This window comes from Empidonax traillii, unplaced genomic scaffold (assembly GCF_003031625.1).
Source record: "Empidonax traillii isolate 1590-97213 ecotype Southwest subspecies unplaced genomic scaffold, ASM303162v1 scaffold199:size790550, whole genome shotgun sequence".
NCBI classification, from domain to species: Eukaryota; Metazoa; Chordata; class Aves; order Passeriformes; family Tyrannidae; genus Empidonax; species Empidonax traillii.
The window spans coordinates 76,358-102,422 of NW_020955392.1; the positions used below are offsets into that span (position 1 = coordinate 76,358).

Here is a 26,065-nt window from a genome sequence, read left to right on the forward strand (position 1 = left end):
GTAGCTGTGCAGACAGAGGAGTCACTAAAATGTCCGGAGGGGCAGCCTTAGCAAGCCTGTGACCTCCTGTGACAAACAGGACCGTGGAATTTCAGAAGGGATTTAGTCGGGATTGTTAAACATGTGCCAGAAAGAGAACTGCTTCTTGGACTTTTTCGATCAAGTAGCACTATATTTGGACTGGAAAGAGCCTGTGGATGAGCAGGAATAACCATTAGAAGGCAAGTGAAAAGTTTCAAGCAGACACTACAGTCAAGGAAGAAACAACTCGAACATATCTGGGCAAGTTTCCACACTGACTGAAGCGCCACTTTTTCCCATGACATCAGATTCCAAACAAACAATATGTTATAGCCCATATGTTGATTAAGGAAAACCCAAGCAGTGCAGAGGCATGCACCAGCCTTCTGAGCACCGACTGAGCAAGAGCTGGACCGCTTGCAAGCCATGGGAGTTATCCAAACAAACAGAGAGCCCCGAGTTTTCAGGATAAGGCGCCTGGGTAAGACTTCTCAGCGAGATGAGGTTGTGAACGCCGAGGTAAGACTGAAAGCAAACTGCCTGGATCGAAGCTGTGCAGCCTGACAGATGGCAGGGACAGGGAGTGGGCAGTGCTTTGGATGTACATTAGTGATCAGGGGGGGGATAACGTGCTCAGAGGAGTGAAGTTCTCTACCTGCCTGAAGTCATGTGGCGTTTGCATGACAAGCCTGGACTGCAGAAGGGTTTGCAGTCAGAGTTCAGAAGGGTTTTTGGCAGGTTTAACGAGTTCCCAGTAAGATGATGCTGAGGATAAACATGCAAGAGAAATATATAAACGCTGTTTTCACAAGAATAGTGCTGTTTTCTCAGAACTGGCTGTATTTTAGGGAGGAACGCTCGAGTGCAGTCCTCCCGGGATGCCAATACAATCCATCGAGAACAGTCAGTAAATCACTCCACTTACCAGCCTAAAATGACATGGAACATTTTAAAACTCCAAACAAAAATAAAACCTTGTTCTACAGGAAAGAGGTACTTGCTAAGCATAGCTGATTGATGCTGCTTACAAAAGAATTGGGAATTTAACTCTAAAATGGCCTGATAACAGTAATACTTACTGCACAAAGCTGAATTCCCTGAGATATTTTATCAGACCTTGAATTATCTGATCGGTTGATCCTGTGTAATGAGAAACAGGAGGCCACCTTTGATCTTTCTCCCAGAATTTAATAAGTCAAAATTAGACAGGAGCCCTGCCAAATGAGGACAAATTTGACTAGGAGGGTAGACTAGGCAAGTTGCTAAATTTTAATTGTGTTCTAACAAAATGATTCAAGCTCATAGGTTGAACAGGCACATCAAATCAGGAAATAAAATGTTGCATTATTGTCACTGTAAGATTAAAGTGGCAGAATGTATGTTTGTAGAGGTATTGAGGGAAAAACACTTTTGTTTATACAGTACTGAACACATTCACAAAAACAAAAGATACCTTTTTCCTTCAACAGACTTCAGAAAATGCAATTCTCTTAGAGATATTTCCTGTTTTAAATGACAGATATATTTAAAAGAGTTGTTTTCTAGTTTAGCACATCTGGTTTTATTCCCTTATGCTGTTTCCAAATACTTCAGTTAAGGAATGACTTCTGTTAGTGTCAAACTAACAAAACCAACACTGAGTGAAAGTTCCAGCTATGAAAAAAAAAAACCATCTCTGTAAACAAATGTGGCCACCATAATTCTTCACCATTCAACTTGGATCTCTGCAGCCATTTCCTTCAAGGTAGATTCTTGTCTATAGAGAATATTTAGGTAACAGCAGACTAAATTAATCCCAGGTACTGTTAAGAAAAGAAGCACTGAAATGTGTTGCTCCCAAGACAGCTGCCCCAGCATGCTGGGATCTGTCAAGAAGATCCTCAAGATCCTTAGAAACTAATGGTTAGCTCCCAGAGCTTCCTTGGACATGGGAATGCTTCTTTGGAACTCTAAACAGACAAAACAAGCAATAACACTGGGTGTTTAACAGCTTACCTTAGCTGACAGTTAACAGCAACTTGGCTTTCGCTCCTCACACCCATCCAGGAGGTTCATGAAATCCTAGAAGGAAAAAAAAAAGAAAGGAGAGTAGGTCTGGTAACCTTCACTAATCCTCAGGAAGTCATTAATGTTAAGCTGGGGACAACAAATAGGAGGTGCCTGACAATTATCAAGCACCACAGTTGTCTTTCAGCCCTTGCCCTTGATTTGAAGTGGAGGCTGGGCATTCCCTGCAGAAGGAAGAAGGGAGTGCAGCGGGACACGGCTGGGAAGAGACGTTCTGAACCTGATGGCAGGCACTTGTGTGCAAGACTAAGAGGTCAGTTAAGTTTCCAGCAGCACTCCACTTCTGGTCTTCCATGCTTCATTCCCCGTGTGCAGGCAAAGGGTGCAAAGGCAGAGGCAGACATGGAGCAGTGTAAAATTGCACCTACTGCACTGCAGGGGAAAAACTACCTTTGCAGACCTTCACAGTTATGATTAAATAACTAGGATCTTGATTAGGGTGGATATAAAGCACTGATCACTACTGAAAACACTTTGTGGGAGCTTTCTTTGTGTTCTTATTCCAAACTCAGGCAAGTAAGATCTGCTTATTGAACAGTCCCGTTGTTTAGATCATAGCAAGAATATTTTTCATTATTAATCAGCATTAATTAGCACGCAGTATCTGTTTCACCGGATGCATGTAGAGCAACATCTCTGTAACTTTGTTCTGCTTTCAGTAGTCATGCCACCAGCCACTGAAAGCCTTCAGCTACGCAGATCATAGTTTCCACATTTTACCCAACTGCTCTGTGAAACTTGCTTCAGTGTAACATGCCAGCACGGTTTTGACAGAAAAAAACCCAGATATTTTCTCATATAGTTTCTTAGTACACTTTATGCACACGATTGCTTTTAACACAGTTATTTGTTTTAGTATATGAAAAGCAACTGAAAGGTAGAGTAGATTCTCAGGAAGCACTGGGCAAACAAAAGTTCTGCTGGACTGACCCAGCTGCTGAACATGTCTTTTCAAAAGCCCTAAACCCATGTTAAGTGCTACAGCTTATTTTTCGTGCACCTCAGCAGTTCCTCGTTCTGGCTGGAAGCGGGAGCTGGGAAATGACTGCTCTTGCAGCATCCAGAGTTCGCCCATAGCCAACAAGTCCTGGAATTGTAACAGTGTATTCTTTGGGGTGTATTCAATATTACACTAAGTTTCCAAATGTTTCTTGGCTCTCCAGCCACTAAGTGGACCTTGAAGTTCCCGTTTTTATTCAGTGGCGGGGGGATAACCCCACCATCTGTTTTGACAAAGATTTTCCATTGCCTCTGCACAGCTGAGAGAACATGAGGCATGTCAGGGGAAGGTTGAGTTCTCTTTCTGAACCACCAAGAATTCTCTGAACCCTCAGAAATCTCATCAGAACACAGCTAAGCAGCTAATTGTTCATCTGTTTGTGATGGATTTTAGTTTGCCTCGAGCTTCAGGTCTTAAACCCTTCCTAGATCCCTATCACTTGCTCTCTGAGCATCTGCCTACTCTTTGTTCCTTTAGGTCAGAATTTTTTACTGAGTGGGGGAAAAAAAATGTATTAACCAGACACAACTGGTCTTGCAGAAATCTTCTCACAAGAATTTCAGGTACAGCTGCAAGATGCACCCGTTTAATATATAGTTTAATATTAAATGCTGAAAATGATTTTCTCTTTCAGTGCATTTAAACACACCAATTTCATTCCTCAAACACAGTTCTTCAAACTTGCCTTTCCTATTTGTCCTCACTTATAAGACTACATTGAGAGAAGAGAAAAAGAACCTAAGAAAATTAAAAAAACTGGTCCTATCACTAATTTTTAATCATTGTCAGATTAAGTGATAAATCTTTCCTTACAACAATGAAAGACTGACAAAATTACAGGTATCACCTAGGATTTACAAATTGCAACAACAGCAGTATTTTAAGACCTGAGACAGACCTAAAGAGGATTAATTCAAACTTCTCCTAGCATATCTGAAAATCTGCTATTTTTCAGAGATGTCATCTCAAATAGAAAAAAGAATGCAAGGAGTTCTGCACACATCGCATTTAGAAACTATTCCCTCATCTATGCGAGCAGGGACAACAACTCTGTTGATGTAAATGACAATAAAAGCAGCTGCTGATGTGTGGGTTTATTTGTGTTTAAAAAGGTGACCATGTAACAAGCAGTAAACACGGGAGGAGAAGGGGAGGGAAGCCCAGTGATAGGAACCATAAAGCATTTCAAGGGCAAAGCTGAGAAGGGATATTATTTGATCCATTTGAGTCCATCTGACATTTTTATATCCACATTTAACTAACAGGTCGTTAATATCCACGCAAATGTAAGCAAGGGTATTTTGAGCCGAGATGTCCTGTTCAAAGCAATAAAACCTTTATTCACACTCTGCTTGTACATCAAACATTTCATAACTTGGCAGCCCTGAGCCAGTCCAACTGCACCGAGCGGAATCAGTCGGCATCTGTTCCCAAAATTCTCGCGCTGCTATGGAAAACAGCAATTCTCATTAAAGATTTTTCCTCAGAGAAACCTGGCTGCACAGGAGGGGAAAAAATCAGATAGCAAGCTGCTTGTGACAGGGGCTTTTAATTTCCCCTTTTTGGCTTCTAAGGAGAAGAGGCCGAAGTCCTCCTGCACATTATAACTTCCTAAAGAGCCACAGGAGGATTTACTCGTCCAGGTTCTCCTAATTCAGTCCCGCCCCACTGTGAAACATTTTTAAATGCTGAGATCAGCAGATAGCAAGAACACATGTCAGGAGAGACGTGTTCTTTCTCATTCGGGAGAAGATACCAGAGATCACTCTTTGCAGTTTCTCAGAAAGTCTCAGCTTCCCACTGAAAACCAAGGTTGCTGCAACCGAGTTTCTTTGTGCAGACTGTGCTTCGTCATGTACCATACAAAACAGAATATAATAGAAAATAAAGTGGAGTAAAATATTATCCAAAATAGTATTTTTAATACGCTTTGCCATTTTCTTGTCAAATTTAAGAAGAAAACTTGGGTTTGAGACCTTTTTAAAAAAAAAAAAAACAAAAAAAACACAAACAGAATTATGCCTTCCCAACTTCAAATCAATTTGCTACGTGGCTTTAAGATTTTAAAGAGTATTTCTGTAAGGTTTTAGTTTAGGCTGAAATTGTGATTCTAACAAGAGATGCTCATAAGTCTAATAATGTCAGCGTTCCAAATGTATGCAATGAATAAATCCTCAAGATTTAATCCTCAAGATCTTTGAGGCCCTCATAGTTCTGATTTTAATAGGGTTTTTTTTATCCTATAAGCAATGCTATGGATGTGTTGTACTAGTGAGTCTCATCTTGAACTGGGCATTAACTGCTTAAGGCTTCTTTTTCATCTTTCCCATGCTAATGGAAGGATCCCACAGCATCTTAATCTCGTACAGCTGAATTGTCTGTTGGGAAAGTCACGGTGTTTTCAGTGGCAGGTACCATTTTAATACAGTTTTTTTCTTAAAATTAAACATTATTCCTTAAGGTCTCCAGCGAAATAAATAAATATATATGTTAGTATAAAATACACTCTATATGCACAGACTTATTTCAACCCAGTGCTACCAGCAATAACTCAGAGAAAAGGATGTGCAGGGAAGGAACTGATAGGAGACACAGCCCAGGCTTCGGGATGAGGGGCTGAATCAACAACATGACTAATGGTGTGAAATCTCAGCTGAGAACACATCTTTGCAAAGTGCCACTGCAAAAGTGACTGGTGAGAGCAGGAAAACTGATGATTTAACTTTGTCAAAAGCGTCTCTGAATGTAAATGCAAGCAGGGGGTGCGTTCAGCATCTACAGAAATCAAACTGGTGGTCTGGGCTTCGAGCAGTTGCTGCCCCTGGGTCAGGCTGTGGGCTGTGTGTACCCCCCAGAGCTCCAAAACAGGCTGGTTATGATTGTGGTCGTGGCCATTTAGTGCAGCAAATACTCCTCAAGGTCAGACACTTCAAAGGAGTGTGGAGACAGCTACGGCTATCAGAAAAGTCTGGCTGTAATTACGGGACTGCTGAAATAATTAACATCTACATCGGATTACTCTGGGTCCATGACATGTATCTTAATATTTCTTGAAGTGATGAGCTGTGTTTAACAAACTGAGCTTATCATCTGTGATTTCAGTTTTACTTGTAACCACTCTTGAAAGTTTAATTACTGCTGCCACTTGTATATGCATTTTACTCTGTGTTAAAAGCTAAATAAAACTGATTCGCTTCAGACTGTTCCTGGGGCTTTAAAAATGCAGTACCTCTTCCACTTTGCAGTCTAAAACGGCTTTAAGTCACCATGAATTTGTTGGTGTGTCAACGTCATCACTTAAATAATCTCACTAGCATTTACCTTCTGCCATGTAATATGTATGACACATTACCTGTCTTCTACTTTGCCAGCCTAAATACAACAAGTTTCCAACTATATAACAAGATCAAGCTGTCTTTAATAATTCATGTTTATGTTCTTCTCCCATTTTCAGTTCCCTGCCAGGTGCTCAGAATAAGTTTTGTAGGAAAGTCTGAGGCAGGGACTTTTTTTTGGTGTGGTACATGGCACAGTCTAACCAGATCACCAGTCCCACTCAGGAAGAAAAATGACACTCAGACTTCAGGATCTGATTGAAACTCTTGAATAAAGAATGACAGTGATAATTCAAAGGTGAAATTAAAGTCATCTCCTTCCCCCACAGAATTTAGTCATTCTGCCTCTGAAAACTGTTGTGTTTCCCCCACCCCATTTCTCTTACTGTTCTTTGAGACACATTCCTGCAGAAGAATATTCTGCACCGAGTGATGAGCTCACTTTAAAGGCTGCTTTCAACAAAATTTCCACATCCAGATGGCATATGAGTTATAACCTTCCATCACGGACTTAACAAGCCGTGGGCTGCTGTTAATTGTCACTTCCAGGTTTCAATGTTTATCAGCCACTAATAAAACCTGCTGTTCTTCTTAATAACAAATTGGAAAACTGCAATTTTTAAAGACACATTTTGCACCCTACTTTCCTTCTCCCTCCTATAAAATCCCTGCCATGGCTTTCTCCTGTGCGTTTCTCACACAACCAGCAATAGGTCGCAGCTTAATATCTTACTGAGTTTTAGTTCATACCTTTTTCAGGCAAAGCTCCTCAAGGGCAGAACTGTAGGCCAAAACCCTTCTGCTGCATCTGCTCATTACTGAGAAAAGAACTTTCCCCCTTGGTGTTTGTTGTTGTGAAGCAAATGCAGAGTCCCTGGTGAGTAACACGCCAACAGAACGCGCCCGATATGAAAACGCATTTAATATTTTGGCCTATTTTAGCTGCCTGTTAGATACCTTACCCCAACCAGCAATTTATAATCATGTGCAAGAAGAGGCAGCTTCCTGCATTTGCATAGTTTAGAAACAGCAAAGCAGAAAGGACGTGGTGAGTGAGGGTAATTACTTTTAAACTACATTAGAGCAGAGCTTACTGGATCAGTGCAGCGTCTGCAGAGTTCTGCCCGTCAGTAATTGCAAAGCCTTCAGACTCTGCAGAAGAAGAACATGAGCTTGCTAATTGCAGAGTTTTGATTTAATTAGCTGTCAGATTATTGTAAGGCAGGCCTTGGAGTTAGGGCTTTCAGAGCTGCTGGAGAAAGTTTCGGGTACATAAAACAAACGCTACTGGAATTACCAAAACAAGGCCCCAGTGTCAGCACAGTTTCCAGCCCAGGACTCCTCTGCTTCCTCATGGAATTAATAAGAGTGCTCAGCACCTCACAGCCAGGCAGGAACTGCTTCCCAGATGTAGGCAGCTCCCTTTGGCTTAGCCAAATCTGTCCAGACAAGTTAGAAGGGCTCTGAAATGCAGGGAGTGTGTGTGAAGAGAGGGGAAAGTGCTGAAAGCGGGGCCTCAGAAGGTGAGGATGTGCAGACCCCCAGCCATCACATTCTTCCCCCCCAGCCTTGGGGAGAACAGCCCCCCAGGTCATGCCTCACAACCACAGAACTGCTTGGCCAGCCCGGCTGCGGATGGGATCTCCAAGGAAGTTACTTTAACTCACAGCTGTGAAACATCTCCATGGCCTGGAGAGAAGGTTCCCTCCTTCAGCCTTCAGGGCATTTCCCAGCACAAAGTGCAGCTGCCTGGGGTTTGTGCCGGGAATAATTTGGAATTACAGCTTTGAAAAGCCTTCCCTTTTCATAGTCATTTGGAGACTGAATGCAGTTGGAACTCACCGCAGAGGGGTCAGATGAAGCAGCAGTGAGGTTTCATGCTTCCTCCACACACACATCAAAGGCAAACCCAAACAAAAAGGCCTTTCTTTGCACTCACAATCGGCCCTGGGCAGAGGCACGTTCTCTCATACAGGCCTCTGAAAGAAAAGGAACCTGATAATGCTAGCTGAAGAGAGACAATTCAATAAATGCACCCCAACAGTTACACAGATGCCTTGTATGCAAAGTAGGAATAAAATCCAAGCTATGTTACTTTTTAGAATATCTATCTTCCTCTTGATTCCTAGGCTGCTGGAGCAACTCCTGCTTTGCCTTTAGAAATCTGACTCCGTGCACTAAAACAGTTGGAACTAAATGTATGTTGCATATTAAGATGTATGCACAGTACATTCATTTAATAACTCATGAGCTTCCTGAACTGTATTATGTTTCATCTGTTTTCTTGAGTAAATAATTCAGGAAAAAAAAAAAAAAAAACCTTAAAAAAATGCTGTGTTCTTCCAGTGTCTTGGAATGTGTATTTTGGGGTAAGGAAGTATTATGTTGGATTTACTGTTCTTTGGTACGTCTGTCTCAGTTACTCAAGATCAAACTCAAATTCCCCCTGCCTGGGAATCACAGTAACCCAGGGTTACACTGTACCAACAGGATTGGCCTTTGGATATTATCAAACAAATCCCCACCATCAGTAAGACAACCAATTACCGAAGGGCACTGACCAAATTCAGTATTTTCTGCAGGTGGAATCAGCTGTCCTGAATTCCCTTCCGTACCCTGGAAGATCTTACACACCTATTGAATTAGTATCATGGGCTTTGAGTTTGTTCTTGATGTGCATCTGCTCTCTGGGGTATTCTGAAGCAACTGCATGCAGAGCGCCGTAGCGCAGGTTTGGGAATGTTTTCCATACCGTTAGGGATTTGAGTCAGGTTTGAAGTCCTATGGGAGATGTTGCTGAGGACAAAAGGAGTTGTGAGCAAAGCATAAACGGCCCCAAGTCTTCAACCAGAAGCACAGCAGTTATTTCCACTATTACATAAATGCAAACACACTAATTGACGCAGTACGTTTATATAAAACATATTATGTCTATTAATTATAGTTTACAAATAGTTTGAATATTCAAACTGTTAACCATTCTACAGCATGGCTAGAAGGGGTTCTATTTAATTGGATTTCCTTGGTATGGTTTATTTAGGAGGAAACATCTCTCTGCAGCAGCTCTGCTGGCAGAGGCAGCTCCTTCAGGAATCTTTTCTTTCCAGACACGTTGGGCCAGCTTTTCTCTCAAAGGTCAGTCCTGCAAACCCTTTTTGGACAGTCAAGGCAGACAACCATAACACATTTCTTGAGGTTTTTAATAATTTAGCTCTTTCCTTTTCCACACTGATTTTTTTTTCCTCATGTATTTTCTGACGTGAGCAGCCTTCAACATGCAGCACAGGGTAAGACCTGTTCTTAGCAGCTGGAACTTTCAGACTTTCAGCTCCTATTCAGGCCCCTCAGATTTCCATGCAAGCAGCTTCAGCAACTACCCTGATACCATTTTACCAAACTTCCCAAAAAAACACACCAGCTAAGACATGGGAGCTCCCCAAAATTCTCATTCCTTGTCTCAGTCACTGGAGCCAGACTTCTTTGAAAAACCTGACCCTAAAATGATGATTTCCCTCGCTCTCTCAGATGTTTGGAATCCCTACATAACCCAAATTGCATACAGCAGAGGTAATCCTGGGCTCAAAGGAAAGCAGAGCTGAAAGGTCAAACAAACCTCAAGCTATGCCACCTCAAGCCTTTCTGCTTCCAAAGGAGTGCCTAATGACTTGTTCTTTGGGAACACTGGAAGGAGATCAAATATGAAGGCATGATTAAGAGAAGAAAAATCTTCCACACCAATTACAGCTTCCATGCTTTTGGCCAGAATCCATAACCCAGCTTCCAGGGGCAGCCCCATGACTTCTCAATTGCCTTATCCTCCTCAGGGTCAAAAGGACACATGCAGGCTATCAGCTTGCTGTTTTATAAGCTCCAAAAGAGAGAAACTGCATGGGCAGGCTGCCCCGGAAATTCTTTTGGAACATAATTGGCACTAAAAGTTTTCCCAGAAGAAAATGATTCAGGTTTCCAAATTTTCTGCGACTGAGGAGAGCACGCAAGCCGTGTTTCCCTCCAGCTCCTCATCGCTACTGTCTCCAGTGCCATCACAGCTTTAAAAAAAAAAAAAAACAAAACACAGGAAATTAGAATAATGTCACAAATTCCATCGCTTTTGAAAGCTCTGCGTGCTCCCATTTGCCAGCCCACTGCTTTCCAACAGTAGTCATCCTGCTCTTGTCTCTGTATTTGTCTGCTGCCCTTTTGGCTGACAGAGACAGAATTGCTGACATCCATCCCAAAAGTGTTCAGGGAGTTCTCCAAAGCATGAACTTGTGCATTTACTTGATGATTTGGAGAGTTTCAAATCCTGACCGTGCCTTCAGTATTGCCAGGTGAGCGAGAAACACATCAACCTGTGGTTAGGGCACGAGAATTTCAGTCAACACAGCACAGACATAGAGAGAAAAGGGATTATATGGTAATGCTTAAAGCTGCAGTAATAAATGCAGGGATTTGAGGAGGAGCCATCACTTGCAGATGCCCGTAGAGAAGCACAGGTTATGGAGCACTTTTACATTGAGGCACTGTCCATCTACCCACGTTTGTCAGCAATTCAGTGGATAAAATCCACAGCCCTCACAAGTCTCCTCTGTGCTCCAGTGGGTTTGTGGCTTTACCTCCACATCACTTGGGCACAGGAGCAGTTCAAAGGCAAGGCAGGAGGAACAGCTCCTCTGACAATACATCCACGTGGCTGCTGTAATTTGAATGAGGTGATATCATGCTCCACAAAAGTCAGAGAGATGATCTGGTTTCACTGATGTGATAAAAAGTAAATGGAATCACCCATGCCTTTCTCTGCGTGGAACATGAGCAAAACAAAAAAAAAAAAATTGCACCAGTGTTTGAAGTTTGCCAAGCACTTCCTGGTTTTTCCCTTGCTGGATTATACAGCTGTGGTCAGCAGCACGTTAAGGAAGAGCAGAGCCAGAGTGGATATTTCCAGTTCACTGGCAGTAATTAGATCTGTGGGCATGAATATAAATCCAAAGATCTGACACCCAAATGGCTGCTTCTTGATGTATTTCCATTCATTGTCTCAGGAGCCTCTTCAGTCTCTTGTAAAATTAGGTATCACATTCAGATTAAACCCTGGGATAAATTCCTTGTCTTTCCACTTCACGCCTACAGAAAGGACTCGGCTGAGTTACACATCAAAGAGATGATCTACAAATATCAGACATAGCATGAACTTCCCTAAGTGGTAAACAGCCAGCCAAGGTTACTGACACCTTCAACTAAACGCCTGGGCTTGGGCTTTCCCCTCCAAGCAGCCTCCCAAAAATACAGTTTACTTTAAGAGAATCGAAGAGCCTTACAAGTGGAATTTCCTTTTGGATTTCCTTGTTCCCTTACCAGAGGACCAATATGTTATTGCTCAGTTATCTCTCATTATTCTCATTCTGCATTTTGGCACAGTTCAGCAGAGTGGGAGGACAACAAACTTGTGTCCTGTGAGGGAGGAATGCAGCAGGCAACCATCAGAACACGGATGTCACCGCAGCTCTTTGCTTTGTTTTGCAAGTTTGTCAGGAATAATTGGAAAATGGATACTGAGAGGATACAGAGCCATCAGGAAGACTCATAACTAGGATAAACAATACAATACGGTCAATAGCTGTCACGTTCTACCTCTTCTTTATCCGTATTAAGAATCAAGTATTGATTACCTATAACATAGAGCACATTTTACAGTGTAGCTCCAGGTTTGGGGGGTTAGCTTTTCGTTTCCAGCACGGGGACATCTGCAATGATGTCAAGTGCTGGCATGCCTGACACACACAGAGGTGTCCCTGCAGACAGCCGGGATTCTTATCAAATCACAGACACCCCCCACCCCCCATATGCTCTTGAGTAAGAAAATGGGCAGGAACTGTTTCTACAAAACAGCATCAGTGGACCAAACACAAAGCTGAAAAAATAAAGCCTTCTATAATATCTTTCTTGTTGTTGTTTTCCAAAAGAAGGAATGCCATTACATTTCACAAGTTACACTTCAAGTGACAAGCAAAAATACCATCACATAGTATTAGAAGCTCTTACATTTAACGTTTAAAGCAAAAGGCAAAAGAAACCTTTCGAATTTCAGCTGAAATATGAATCTGCCTTGTGACTTTGAGCCATGTCTTGTCCTCTATGTGCCTCTGTCAGCCCAGCTGGAAAGTGTAATAATAAATTAAGAAACACAAAAACAAAGAACAGGTCTGCAATGAGATCCAGATGCTCCATTAAACTGCTGTTCCCCTTAAACACCTCCCAAACCACAGCAAAACAGAAATATGCCTGACAGCTGAATTTCAAGCATGCATGGGAAACCATAGAAATGTCTCTATCTGTTTTCCAGCGATTAGAAGCTCCCATGCCTCTTCAGGAGCTGGAAGCACATTAGCTTCCCCTATCCATAATAAGGTAATTATAACAGAACTGCACCGATGCCACCTCAAGATTAAAGGATCATACCCTTTGTGATTCCCTGTTTATACAGTAACTTATTGTGCGGTTTGCCTTGGCCAGGCAACCTTCACACTGAGATTGCTGAGTGTTACATGAAATTCAGTCTTTCCACTGTTACCATGGCTCTCTCTGGCTTTTAATTCCCTGCCCTTTTTGAGCTTTCTGTGGGGTTTTCTCATCTTTGCCTGGTTAGATCACACCGCTTTACCACAGGCAGTGTATTGTTATTGTATGTACTTACAAAATGATGGCTGGAGCTGAATTTGAGCACACAAGAAATGATGCAATAAGGTGTTTTACTCAGAGCTTTAGCTGGATATAATTTTGCTTCCTGCCCAAAGAAATAAGCAGAAAATTGGGAGAAAACTGTTGTCACGTGAAACTATGGACTGATCCCATAATACACACAGAAGAAATAAAGTTTGCATGAATGTCTGTGACACTGCTGCTTCGTGTCTGGGGTGTTCAGCTTTGCTACAGCAACTTCCTTTTTAATATAATCTTTGTAAGAGGCATTTGCAGCACACACCACCAAACACCAGACCTCCTGCAGAACAGGTTTGTCACTTCTGTGGGCTCAGATTGCCCCGTCAGGAACTGAGAGTGAAGAACACAACATGGGGCTGCTTCAGAAGCAGCTCCTTCTTAGATGTGAAGGAAGTGCCTGTGGAGCCCTTATTGCTGCTGAAGGAGTGTTAGACTACTAAGGAAACTGCTCCAATTGAGGTGTGACACCTACAGAGAAATGCCTTGATGCAAACACAGAAAGGGTTCCCAGATCATCCCTTAAAATGAAGATTTTCTAATGCTGGCATTACTGTGACTTGGGAAAAGTGCTTCTGAGCTTTGCTGGTGTCCTTGAGGGTTACCTTCTTGCCTCAATAGCAAAAAATCATGATAGAATAAATTGACCCCTTTTCTCTGTAAAAGTTGCAGCCACTCGATAGGCCAGAAGCAACTATTTCTCTCTTTGCTAGGTAAGCACAGTGCCCCACATGTTCTGATTCCTGGAAACAGGATACACTGATGGAGCAGATGTCAGGCTCAGCATAACTGCACTGGATAATTGCCCTCTTCTTTAAAAAAGTCATCATTACTTCAGTAGATTATGAGGCTCACCAGCTGAAATAACAGAACATGGGTGCTTGCCAAGGGACACGGAGAATGTTACAACGCTACAGGAGACATTGCTGGGTGGCAAATGACAAAAGACAACCAGGGGAATGAAAACTGGTTCGTACCAAGCTTGTCTTAAATGAAAGTGCAGCCGCTGTCTGCAAGCTGAGATCCACCAGCAGCCCTAAGGCACGTGCTCCGTAGGGATATGGCTTCTCACATCCACTAAAATTCCCAGTATTACAGTGAATGGCCCTCCCGTGTCCCCAGCTACAGTCCCACAGCTTATTGCCACCTGGCGGCTAAGAATATTTAATACATCCCACCCGCAGTCGTGGGATGTAAATATTTTCCGGAGGGTGTATTTTTAATTTACTCACTCTTTCAGGTCAGCCCCTTACCATGGAATTGCATGGGAATGCAGTGAACACCCACACCGGCAGCCTCAACTGCAGCTAAGTGGCTGTTTTCTAGAAAAGTCTAATGTAGCATGTTGCCAAAGCAAGTCCCTGGTTCTAAAGCAATATGGAATCACAGCAACATGAAATCACTTGTAAATAAGACATGTCAGAGGGCATTACTCCTGTGAGGGAACCCCTGAACTGGGATCTGCACCTCAGCATTTGCACAATGCCCAAGTCTTAGCATACAGAGAAATGTTGGAGATGATTCAAAACAAGGTCACAGGCATTTGCTCTGAGACTTCCATCTCTGCTCTGTGTACAGCTCACTAACACAAAGTGTAGGAATAAAATTGGTACAGGCTAAAAACAAGCTCTGTTTTCATAACAGCTCCAACCTCAACCCCTAGAATCCAATGCAGCTTTCTTACAGGATCATAAAAATGGTCACACACCCCTCTGCATCTGTATTTCTCAAGCTGGCCTACCCCTAGCCCATCCCACCCAAACTGGGCAGCTGAATAGTTGTGGCCAGACAATTTCCAGTTCAGATGCCAAACAAAAAAATAGGCCCTTTAAAAGACAAAGCCAGCTGTGAATACCAAATTTTGCAAGTGCTCAACTGAAAATAATAAAATCATAGGCTCGGCCTTGCCCCACCCATTCATTTTGGGTAGAACTCGCCCACGGAAGTCAGTGGGTTTGACCTCAGTTTTAAGAGATGAAGCTAGATCATATTGAGCAGGGCCCTTGATGTCAGTAAAGTTTACCCCAGCATAACCAAAATTAGAACCCATTCCAGGAGTTAAAGCACCTTTTAAAGTCCCCAGGCTAGTCCTTCCCTGTGCAGGTTTGTGGCTGCTCTCCTCCTATCACCTGTTGCTGAGACATGGAGGATTGTGCTGTTCCCCTCTGGCCACAGCGTAGGAGAGATTCTCAGGGTCAGAATTATCCTGGGGCATTGCTCAACAAAGGGAACTTTTCTCCCACATTTCTCATATGATCCCATTTATCTGCATCCTCTTCTAGTTGTTTACCATCTCCAGCTCAGCAGAACCAGAGAAACCAACTGGGCAGGATAACCTACATTTTCTCCAAGTCTTCAAAGTCAGTGGGTAGTTGTGAAGTAAAAAAAATATGAGGGATGAAAATACAAGTGGTGTATGCTTTGGTGTCCTTTAAAAACAGGATTCTCCTGCCAAACAGAGGCATTAAGAGAAGCTTAACTAACCAGGGAAGGAGACACTGTATTAGTGACAAAGGGTGATGAAGTAGGAGCAGGAAAAAGCCTAGATCAAGTGAACAGAAAGCAAGTCCATTATTGGTTCTGGCTGCCAAAATATCTTCCTGTATGTCTCCCTCCTGACCTTTAGTAAATTATATCCCACAGCTTTTTTCTCCCTGTGGAACTAAATCGAACATTTACTTTCCTCTGCCTTGGAGCACAAGCTCAGTTCAGGAAAGCCAAGCAGGCAGAGAAAGGTTTTCAGACACCCACCCGCAGACCCACAACCACCGGGCACAGCACAGGGTTTTTCCAAGGCTGAACTGAGTGGCTGCACCGAGCACATTTCCCTGTGGCTCCTGCTGAGAGGCACAGAGCAGGCTGGAACACCTCGAGTGAGTCCCAGACACCAAGAATATGAACTGCAAAAGGCCGGGAGCATCCTGTTCTGATGTCGACACAAGCAGAGGAACGGCTCTAAATCACTTCCTGAAATCCCTTCCAACATAAATACTCGGAGATACCACCAACATCTTTAAAATTTCACATTTTTTTTAAACATTAGTTAAATGTAAATAGAAGAACGGAGCCTCTCCAGAAATAAGCTGTGCACTATTAATAAGCATAGTGTAATAAAAACTTTAAGTGAGCCTTAAGTGACTATTAAACACATAATAATGCACTTTCCTACAGACAGCAATGAAATCGAGCACTAAACACTACAGTCAGAAGAAAATCATTTAGCACAGAAGCCTTGAAAATTCATTATTAAAATAAAAACAGAGGACATTTGTTCTCCCTGCATAGGTTGCCATATGAAGAAGTAATTCCCACGTTTCTACAAGACACTAGTTTAGCTGAGATGAACTCTGTGCTTAGGAAAGCAGAGTTACATGTAAAGCTCCTTCAGAATTGCCAGAGAGATCTTTGTTTGCCAGAGGATATTGCAATAGGCTGCCATGGTTTGCTTACAACTTTTACAATTAGTAATACAAAACACTCGCTAGACAATGAGGAAGTAATACTGTAAAGAAACCCTGCTTTGTGGCCAGGCAGGCAAAGTTCCTTTTGTGATACCACAACCTTGATTTGTGTTCTTTATCACTGCCTGTGTGCTTTGCAGCTCTCTGTTATCAGGCTTTTACAATTGCTGTCCCAGGCACTGATGTGACTTAGAGCGTTCCTGCTGCAACTACGGACTGATGGATAAAGCCTAGTTTAGGAAAAGTCTCTGGTTAATTTTTTGAATTAATGCTGCTTTGCTTCATGCACAACACCCTCCAGCTGGCTTAAGTGATGACTTACAAACTCTCCAGAGGGGGAAGAATCCCCTAACAACGTAGAGTAAGGATAAGCAGTTCCATCCCAGCCCACCTGCAGTCCTGGCTTACAGTGCTGCGCCTCATCCCCGGGCAGGTGCTAATAGGTGGATTTCTGCCTGATTTTTACACTTGCCTTGAGGCCAACAGGGAGGCTGTGCTGGTGAGAACTGGTACTACACCATTCTGGCTGGTTGGACAGTTTGGTTGCTGCACCAGCCTGTTTAGTTGTGTTTTATCCTCCCTATCTCCTCCCCTGTCCAGGCCAATCGCAGTGGTTTGTTGGACAGTTGTAATCCAATCATACAGTGCAGTATTTATGGAAGATCACATGTTTGAATCTATATCTGCTCTCTCCATCTCCATTTTGGGGGGGCACTGACAGATTTAGGTATCATGTTTTAAGGCATTGCTACTCTCAGCTACATAAAATCCAAGAACAAGTTCTTCCTGTTTTCTAATTGATTGACAGATGGATCAAACTTTTTTTGTCCTGTGTGGTGTTTCCCCTTATAGGTCTACATGAAAATTGAGGTCGCGTACCCTTCCATTTCAAGCACCTTGATGTCATTCCTATAGCACAAATCAAACTGTCCCTAACCCAGTAAACAAACATTTCCAGTGCTGCTGCCTTCTCTGCACGCTGCCCAAATGCAGTGACATCACAGCGACCGTTCCCGGCACCCCAGAGATGATGGGAAACTATAAACAGTGCTCCATCTGCAGTTCATTTGCTATCACTCTATAAGAAAAAAAAAAAAAAGAAAAAGAGAAAAAGCCCAAAACAAGCCTTTGACTGATGGTTGGTTTCCACAGTTTGGTGGCAACAGCTTTGCAAATGGGCTATTTCAGGCGGGAGCTGGTGGCAGTTAGCTGATAAAACGCAGCGGTTCTGATAATGCACGAGGGTTTTTTTTTTTTTAACTTGGACTTTGCAAATGATAGTGTTCAAGGACAAACTTGTCAGGTCAAATCTGACCCAGGTGCTGAATGTGTAAAAGCTGAGAGGCTGAGATTACTGCAGGAAAGATTAATAACGCTATTAGCGTGGCTGCGTGGAGCGACGTAGCTCTGAAGAGAGGAAAAGTTTGGGTTGCAGGCAGAGTAAATGAAGTCTGGGTGTGCTCTGAGGATATTTCTGTTCCTTTAGCATACAGAGATGTTTTATCTCAGAGATTTTCAAACATTCTTGAGTTGTATAAGCAAGCTTTAAAAATTAACACAGGTTTTAAATTATTTTACCTGCTGAATCAGTTACAAGGTAAAATCAGCACAGGTTTGCATCAAAATACATTCTATTTAACGTTATCCAGCTACCCTGTACTGGAAGTCCAAAATACTCCCAGTTACATGCACAGCTGCTCCCTGTAATAGAACATGTTTTGCATGCTGCTGCAATGCAACCAGAGTGTGACATTTTTAATTATTGTCATTCCAACTGGGTAAAATTGTGCTCTGATTCTCCTCGGGAAAACCATTTTATAGCTCATCAGATGGGAAGTACTATTGTGTAAAAAACACAGTTCCTTGTGTCAAATAATGAGACTTGAGGTGACTGTGGACTATACCTTGTGTTACCTTGTGAAATCAGCCAAGACTCTTCCAATATCATTATTTCCCTCACTCACCCTGGCTGAAGAGATGGCACTCGAGGGAGGCAGGGCCACTCTGAGGGAAGGGCAAATAGTTCTTTATTCCTCTGACTTCAATCCAACCTTGATTTACAGCTGGTCCAGTCCCTGCCAATACTGTCAGGGGAAAGTCTGAGATCTGCTAAGACATTTTAACTCATTTTCCTGTCATTCAACCATTGCAGTTTCAGGGACATTAGGCCCCAGAAGAGTTTTGCAAGGAACTGAATTCTGAGAACATGACCCAAATGTCTCTGACTTTAATGAAAAGTTCGCTCAAATCATTCAGTCCCACTTCCTACCGAGCAATTTTTCAGCCATCCCTGAGTTTCCAGAGGTGGATAAATAATTCAGTTAAACATAAACATAATCAGTTTTGAAATCTCTTGAATAAAGGAGTCATTTTTTTCCCCAATCACCGCCTGAGGCTCACTTTGTGTTAGTGGAAATTCACTGTGATTAAGACACTGTGCACTACCAAAGCAACATCCTGTTCCCAGGTCAGCCCATGAGGATTGCTCCTTGCTATCAGTTTGCAAAAGTTCCTGAATATTCATGGGCCTTGTTCTCTTCCGATTAGGCTGAACTTTTCCACTAACTCTGGAGACCAGGCTGTGAATAAGCTTTACTTTGCTTTCTTATCTGAAAACGGTGTTTCTTTACAACCCAGGGGCGTCAGAAGCATGAATTCAAATACTCCCCAGGTTTTGAAGAAAGGGGTATGTTTGTAGGGGCTGCCTGTGCAAATTCACCAGGTGTCTGCAGGGGTTATTGTCCCTTAGTTCCCACTGGAAGTCCCTGGCATGTGATGTGGCCATAATTGCGTGCTGGCATTTCACTTTCGATTGGAGCTGCTTCTAGTGCAGGATATTACAGGAAGGTAAAGAGCCCGCTGGTGTCTAAAGTTCAGTGCTCTTTGTCGTTTATCTCTCAGGTACCTTGCAGAGCTCCTAATTAAAAGCTTGACATTCTCTACTGATTCATTAAAATATTGACTGTCTAACGATGAGCTTCTGCAGAACTTGTTCTTTTCCTAATCGTAGCCTTTCATTCCTTCCTTTCACAATGAGCAACCGGAATAGCATCTTCTGCTTTTACCAAACATTCGCCAAACATTCATACTGCTCCCCAGGCTATAATCTCTAATTCCCAGCTGGGAACTCCTTGCTGAAATCCCAGAAATGCAGGAGAATGAATGAAGGCAGTGACAGGATTAAACAGTGTGCCATGTTTTGCCCGGGTACGAAATTTCAGAATATCTGCTAAAATCCAAACTGGGCGTGTAACTCCAGCCACCTCTCCTTTCCTCACAGCCATTTACATGGAACCACCAGGAGACAGCATGTCATAATATCCATTCATACTCGCAAAGCACAGACAAGGAGAGAGCTGAGCCAGGGCTAATGCAAACAGGGAGAGACAAGGACCTCTGGCTGGGAATAAACAGCCAGCTTTTTGCTTCCTCTCCTGGAAACTTTCCTGACTTGTGTTCTACCTCAGTTTATCCTTTCGGAGATGGCCTGGCCTGCTTTGGTACTTGTGGAGGAATTTAACTGAGGTGTCCCTGAAGAATTAGATGCTCAAGAGCAGAAGTAGAACTGATTTTTCGAGCTGTGTGGATGAGCACAGGCTGAAGGAAACAATCAGTGTCACACAACCAGCTCCACACCTGCAAACCCAACACTGACGGGGGTGAGAACGATGAGTGTTTGCCATTGCTCTTTTTACATCTGAAAGACTCTGCATCATAATGAAAGAGTGTTTGGGGAAATATCCATAACAAATTGAATCAAACTGGAAATGCTGTTTGCCTGGAGAACAGACTCGGTGAATTAATATTAGAAACCTTCATTTATTTTTTTCTGTCTCCATGCCATGGTAACTTGTTGTCTGTTTTTAATACAACAAAAAAGTTTAGTTTACTCTTCTCTGAAGTTATTCTAATCTAGTCATTCATCCTCTTTTAAGCAAATTGCAGCAGAACATCACAAAAACATTTACTGGAGAGTCTGAAGAATGGTAAACAGAAATGGACGTAGGATTTAATAGTAATATTTGTCATATTTGTCAGAGATGAGTAGGCACATTCAGTTATTTCTACTGACTCCTCTAATACTAAACCTGTGTCCCAGACAGAGTTCTCAGAGAGATTTATTCCAAAAGGAATGAATTTTCTTGAAATGCAGTCAGTTATGTTTAAAAACTTGACATAGAAAAACCAGTTACGGAAAGGTGCAACAAAAACAAATGTTACCTATCTTTTTAAAGAAAAAGCTCTCTGTGTTTGCAATTGATTATTCTAAAATTAAACTCATATCCAGCAGAAACTCCAGGGGTATTTACAAGCTAAATGCTACCAGACACTCAGATATACATAAATATATATTTATAAATATATAAATTCAAAAGAGCTCCCAAATGTGTAAGGTTATAGGAGCCTTTTTTGTCAGGTGGCCTTGAATGATCTGGGTTTGCCCGTAGAGAGGGACCAAAGATAAAAGTTGATCATACTGGGAGGTTTTACATATTTTGTGCAGGAAAACTTATCTTTCAGCTACACTTATCCACCTCAAACAATGAGATCACCATAAATCTATCTGCCTTGCTTTGGGGAGGAAATCAGAGACTGTTTATATCCAGAGCTTTGAATTTTTGCTGCCTGGTAACACAGGACAAGGCTAAGGAGATAAAAAAGGGAGAAAGTAGTTCAGAGTTATCTGATAGTCGGTGCCCCATCCTGGAAAGTTTGACAAACAACTGTTGCTCGTTACTTTACGGGTTTGAGGCCTCTGTTTGAAATCAGTGCTTTGAAATTGGGCTTGGAGACATTTACCAAACCTAGTGCTTAAGTTTTAACGGTGCAAAGCTGATGACAGGGTAGGATACGCACAGATTATTGTATATAAGCAGCAGGATGTGCCAGGAAGAAGAAGGATGAAGGGAAGCAATGAAAGACAAGTGTTCTCCCAGCGTTTAGAGAGTCCCATCACAGGCTGGCACAAGCACAGTGAAGTTCTCCCATTCTGAACTCGAGCAGAGCTGTGAGCTTTAATTTCATGCTGAAAATGTTTCGAGAAGGTACTTTTCAGGAATTTATCATAATGAAGAAAAACTGCATTTCTCTATTTGCAGCCTCCCATTGTGGTTTTAATATTTTAAGGTAAACGATTCTGATGAGAGATTTTTCTCAGGAAATTGTTTCCATTAAGGGGGAAAGAGATGAATGAGGAGGATTTAGTGCAGGCATTAAAGTTGTTGGAAAAGGTTGGTAGCAAGGGAAACAGATCTCAAATGTCAATTCATTCTCTTTCTGTTTCCTTGCAGTTAGTTAGGCTTGGGGAAACTTGAGCAAACTGAAGTGCGTGCACACACACATCCTGCTGTTTGTGGAGAGTGTAATGACTCTGGGAGAGCTGACAGGGAATAAATACAAAATGGGATAAACAGATCTCAGTGCAACTGGGAGTCCTCAGCTAAAGCTTTGGTGCATCCACACAGTGCCAGCCTCAGTAAAGACAGCACTTAACTGAGCTGAAGGTAAAGTCTAACTCAAGATTCTAATTCCATTTTAATGCACTTTATATAAACCCTTGTCTGGGTGCAGAAAGCTGAAGATCTGCCCCCACCCCCCCCCAGCTCAGTTTGCCGCAGATCAAAGGTGGCACTAGACTTTGTCATTATTATTTTTAAATGCTCTTCAAATTAAACTCAGAACAAGCTGTGGCTAAAAGGTCATACTTTAAGTGCTCTCGACCACGGAGATGCAGCTCGGAGGAAAAGTGTGTTTTTGTGTTGCCAGGAGAACCTTGGATGTGCTTGTGGCACCAGGCACGTTTGGGAAAACAAGGAATGAAGCAGGAGTAAGTATTGTTTAATGAAAACCAGGAGAAGACTAAATCAAGGTCTACAAGACCAAGAGAGGGAGAGACACAACATTTTTAAAGGATATTTTATAAGAGTGGTATAATGTTTATTTATAATATGTATTTATAAAATTGTATCTAGTTATTTCAGAGGAGAAGCTCAGAGCTGAACTATCGCCAGAGACTGCTCAAATGAAAGGACTAATGATGCCCTGAAAGGCCTCAGAAGTCTGATGTTAAATCAGTGGAGGGCTGTGGACTGAGAAATTCCACAGTATTTTCTAAGAAATCCAGAAATCAGGTGAAACTTCCTTTGCCTCAAGATGAGTCCTAAATCAGATCTCAAGAGATCTGTCAATCTTATATGCCCGGTTGTGCCATATTTTACAGTGCTCTTCGCCACTCCCAGGGTAATATGAAAATCCTTGTGAACTCATCCCTAAACAAAGACTTTGTTTGCTGTGAATTGAAACCACTGCTCTAGATCAGAACCAAAATTAGTAGCCAAGTAAACAATTTCTTTTTTACCAGCTTGAGTACAACTGTGTAATTAATTGAAATTTTTGCCAACTGATTACATTTTCTGTCACTTAGTGACACTAAAGTATTAAGTGAATATAGCTAAACTTAATCTCAAGCATGCTTTGAAATTAAAAAATTGCAGTTTGTAAGTATTGAAACAAAACATTTTGACCAGTCTTGGCGAAATCTACTTTCTTGGGTGAAAACTATTTAAATAAACAGCCTGAGGGTATTTAATAGTTTCACTGCCCTGCACTTTTTTGGTGCATATATTTGTAAATATTTCCAAACATATACTTTTGATTCCTCTAAAACCCCAGATCTGCATCTTAAGCTATGGTTTAAGAATTTAATAATTTATCTGTTACTAATTCCAGAGTGACACTTCCATGCACAGGCCTCAGATCTAAAGGGTGATTATTGCATTCACGGCTTTAGCTTCTTCTTCTGACAGTTTGGAATCATACAGGTGGTGACAGTAATGGATTAAAAGGCCTAAATTCGAAATGGAAACTAATAAAAATGGGAAATAACAACACTGGAAAGACTACTTATCTTAAGACAATAATATTAATTAGTTGACCTTTTTCTTCTTTGCATCAGATACTTAGGAAGAACATAATGTCAGAACTTCCATAGGGATGAATGAACTTTATGATAGGTGAGAGTAGCAAGCCTGTATTAATATGCATGAATTAACTTACAGGAATTTATCATAGGTAAGGCTATGACTTGAATGTTTAACTCTGATTTCAGTTTGTAGCCTGACACATGGGACTGTTCTTTCTACTCAGTTTGCCACGTGCTAAACACTTGCAATAAAGGTATGTTTTAAAAGTGTTATAGAAGAGGGGAGAAAACAACACTGGTTTTTCCTCATCATTCATGACTCGTTCCAGGGAGGGAATCTCAGTTTTCCCTCTTTTTTGAACAAACTGTTTGGTTTCCCTTTCTTTAAGTGCTTCAACAGCATCAGTAAGAAAATTTTTAAAGCTTCATTCCAGCTAAGTGTCACTGAGATCATCAACACAGACCTGAGGCAGTGTTTTACCCCTGCTATAGCCATTACTGCATACAGGGCAAAGAAAGGAAGGCAACTCTGACTGAAAAGCATTTTATACCCAAATGACTGACATAATATATGTTTAATCATACAGGAACTGACCACTGCTTGATAGAAATCTTCCTGTCTCTCACAGCACCACCAGAGCAATGCTAATTTATACCAGATGCACGTCTGGCCCGGCCTGGGTAAAGAAGCCTTTGAGCTGGAAATTTAATATTTAAACTAGTCCAAAGCTACAGAGTTCCATAATAAAATTAAATTTGAGTAAAGGATTAGGTACCACTTTGATTATCTACTAAAGAAAGCTTTCTTTTGCAGCAAACAGAAAATCACTAATAATTGGAATCAATATTTTTGCTACTAACTCAGTATCAGCTCCATCACACCCTAAATGTATTTAGGGTTGAAGTGGATGAGTGACATGGCTAAACATGGTGAGACAAGCGACCTGGATCCTTAGGTTTCTTTCCTGCTTTTCCACAAAAGCTGGACACAGCCATATGCGTGACCTATTTGTGTAGAGATGAACTTTGATACGTTGCAATGCCCTTCAGAAGCCATAAACCCTGAAAACCAGGGAATGTGAGAACAGAGGTATCCACCACAGACCCCAACAGGATTTTTATGAATCAAGGGCTGTTGAAGATACTTTTGGCACCAAGGCTTGAGCTTAGCAAGTTCTTAAAGAGAAAGAGCTTTTGCATCAGCCTCTTTCCTCTCTAACTCCCCCAGCTGTGCTGCTTTTTCCTCCCCCTTTCCGCTTCCTTCCTTCTTTGGATCAGGATATAAGAAGGGAGAAAAGGATAAGCTGGGGCTCAAATCAGAAGACTTTTCTTGTGTGTTTATTTCTGTTTCCAAAAAGGGGGACTAGTCCTTAGGGCAGGTGACTGGTACCCCCTTAGTGACCAAAGAGCTCCCTGTTGTCCTGGCTTTCCTAAGCAAACCTCATGCTCCTACCCTGGAACCTCTCTGGCTTTGCTGCTGATGGGCCTGAGTGATCACAAGTTTTTAAGATCTGGCAAAGACCTGAAAAAGATAAACAGTGTAAAAGAAGAGTAAGCTGCCATGTGGTTCTTATTAACTTCCACCTGACATTCCAGAGAATTAATTGAATTTCTCCAACTTTGGCCGCTGCCGGGAAGTGCGATGGAACAGAGAGAGAGGGATCGCTGGGTTTGTGCAGTCCCTGCCTGACCTGAGGCACAGCACTGTGTTATGGCACAAGCTGGAAAGTCCTTCAGACAGCCAGAGGACACAAGGATGGGTGTGCATCCTCACCCTCATGGCACTGAACGCCTACAGTATTCCCCTCACATTGTTTCTCTTGGATTAGTCTGACCTTTTTTCCAATGTGATGCCTGTTGGGTAATGGGATCATTGAGCTAAAAGCCCTAATCAGCCTTACAACTTCTGCTTGGCCTTTAATGATGTCTGAGTGGCATTGCTTCTGTACCCACCTTCAGAGGGTTCTGAAAAACATACACTCTGGAAGGATGGAGATGGGAAAAACAAAAGGCATTCACCCTCAACAGGAAAGTAATAATTCTTTCTTTCTTTATTTATTAATCTATCTCAGTCTCTTTGTGCGATGTGTTATTTGCTTTAAATTTTAGGCCACAACCTAATATTTTAGGCCACCAGCTAACTAATTAGGGCTGGATTTGATAAGGGATCTTCTAAGCTCACGTTCCTGCTAGTTTGTCCCTCGTGACCAGCTATTGGGGAGCATTCAACAAAGCAGCTTCATAGTCACAAAAAGCTGTTTGGGATAGTAAGAAAACAGTCTATGACCTTATTTTATTAAGATGTGCTATTGTCATAGAGGTCTGGAAAAAATACTGAAATATTCATGAAAAATGCCTTTCCTTTGGGATGCTTTGAACAGTTGCTATTCTGTTGGGGCCGACCTGTGTGTGTGCCTGACCATCATTCAAAGTCCCTTTTTAAACTAATCCTAAATAATTCACCACAACACCAAGAAAATCTATAGCTCCAACGTAATAATGCTATATCAGAAATTATGGAATGATCCTGATTATGGAAGAT

General features: G+C 42.0%; 1 long non-coding RNA gene across 1 annotated transcript in view; it reads right to left on the bottom strand.

The window, feature by feature from the left end:
• Positions 1 to 1,492: 1,492 nt before the first annotated feature.
• LOC114059009 overlaps positions 1,493 to 26,065 on the bottom strand; it is a 104,408-nt gene continuing 79,835 nt past the window's right edge. The window contains exons 5-6 of the long non-coding RNA XR_003571565.1: positions 2,017 to 2,082; positions 1,493 to 1,524 (exon numbers count right to left, since the gene is read on the bottom strand). This is a non-coding gene — a long non-coding RNA (uncharacterized LOC114059009). The remainder of the gene's footprint in view (positions 1,525 to 2,016; positions 2,083 to 26,065) is intronic.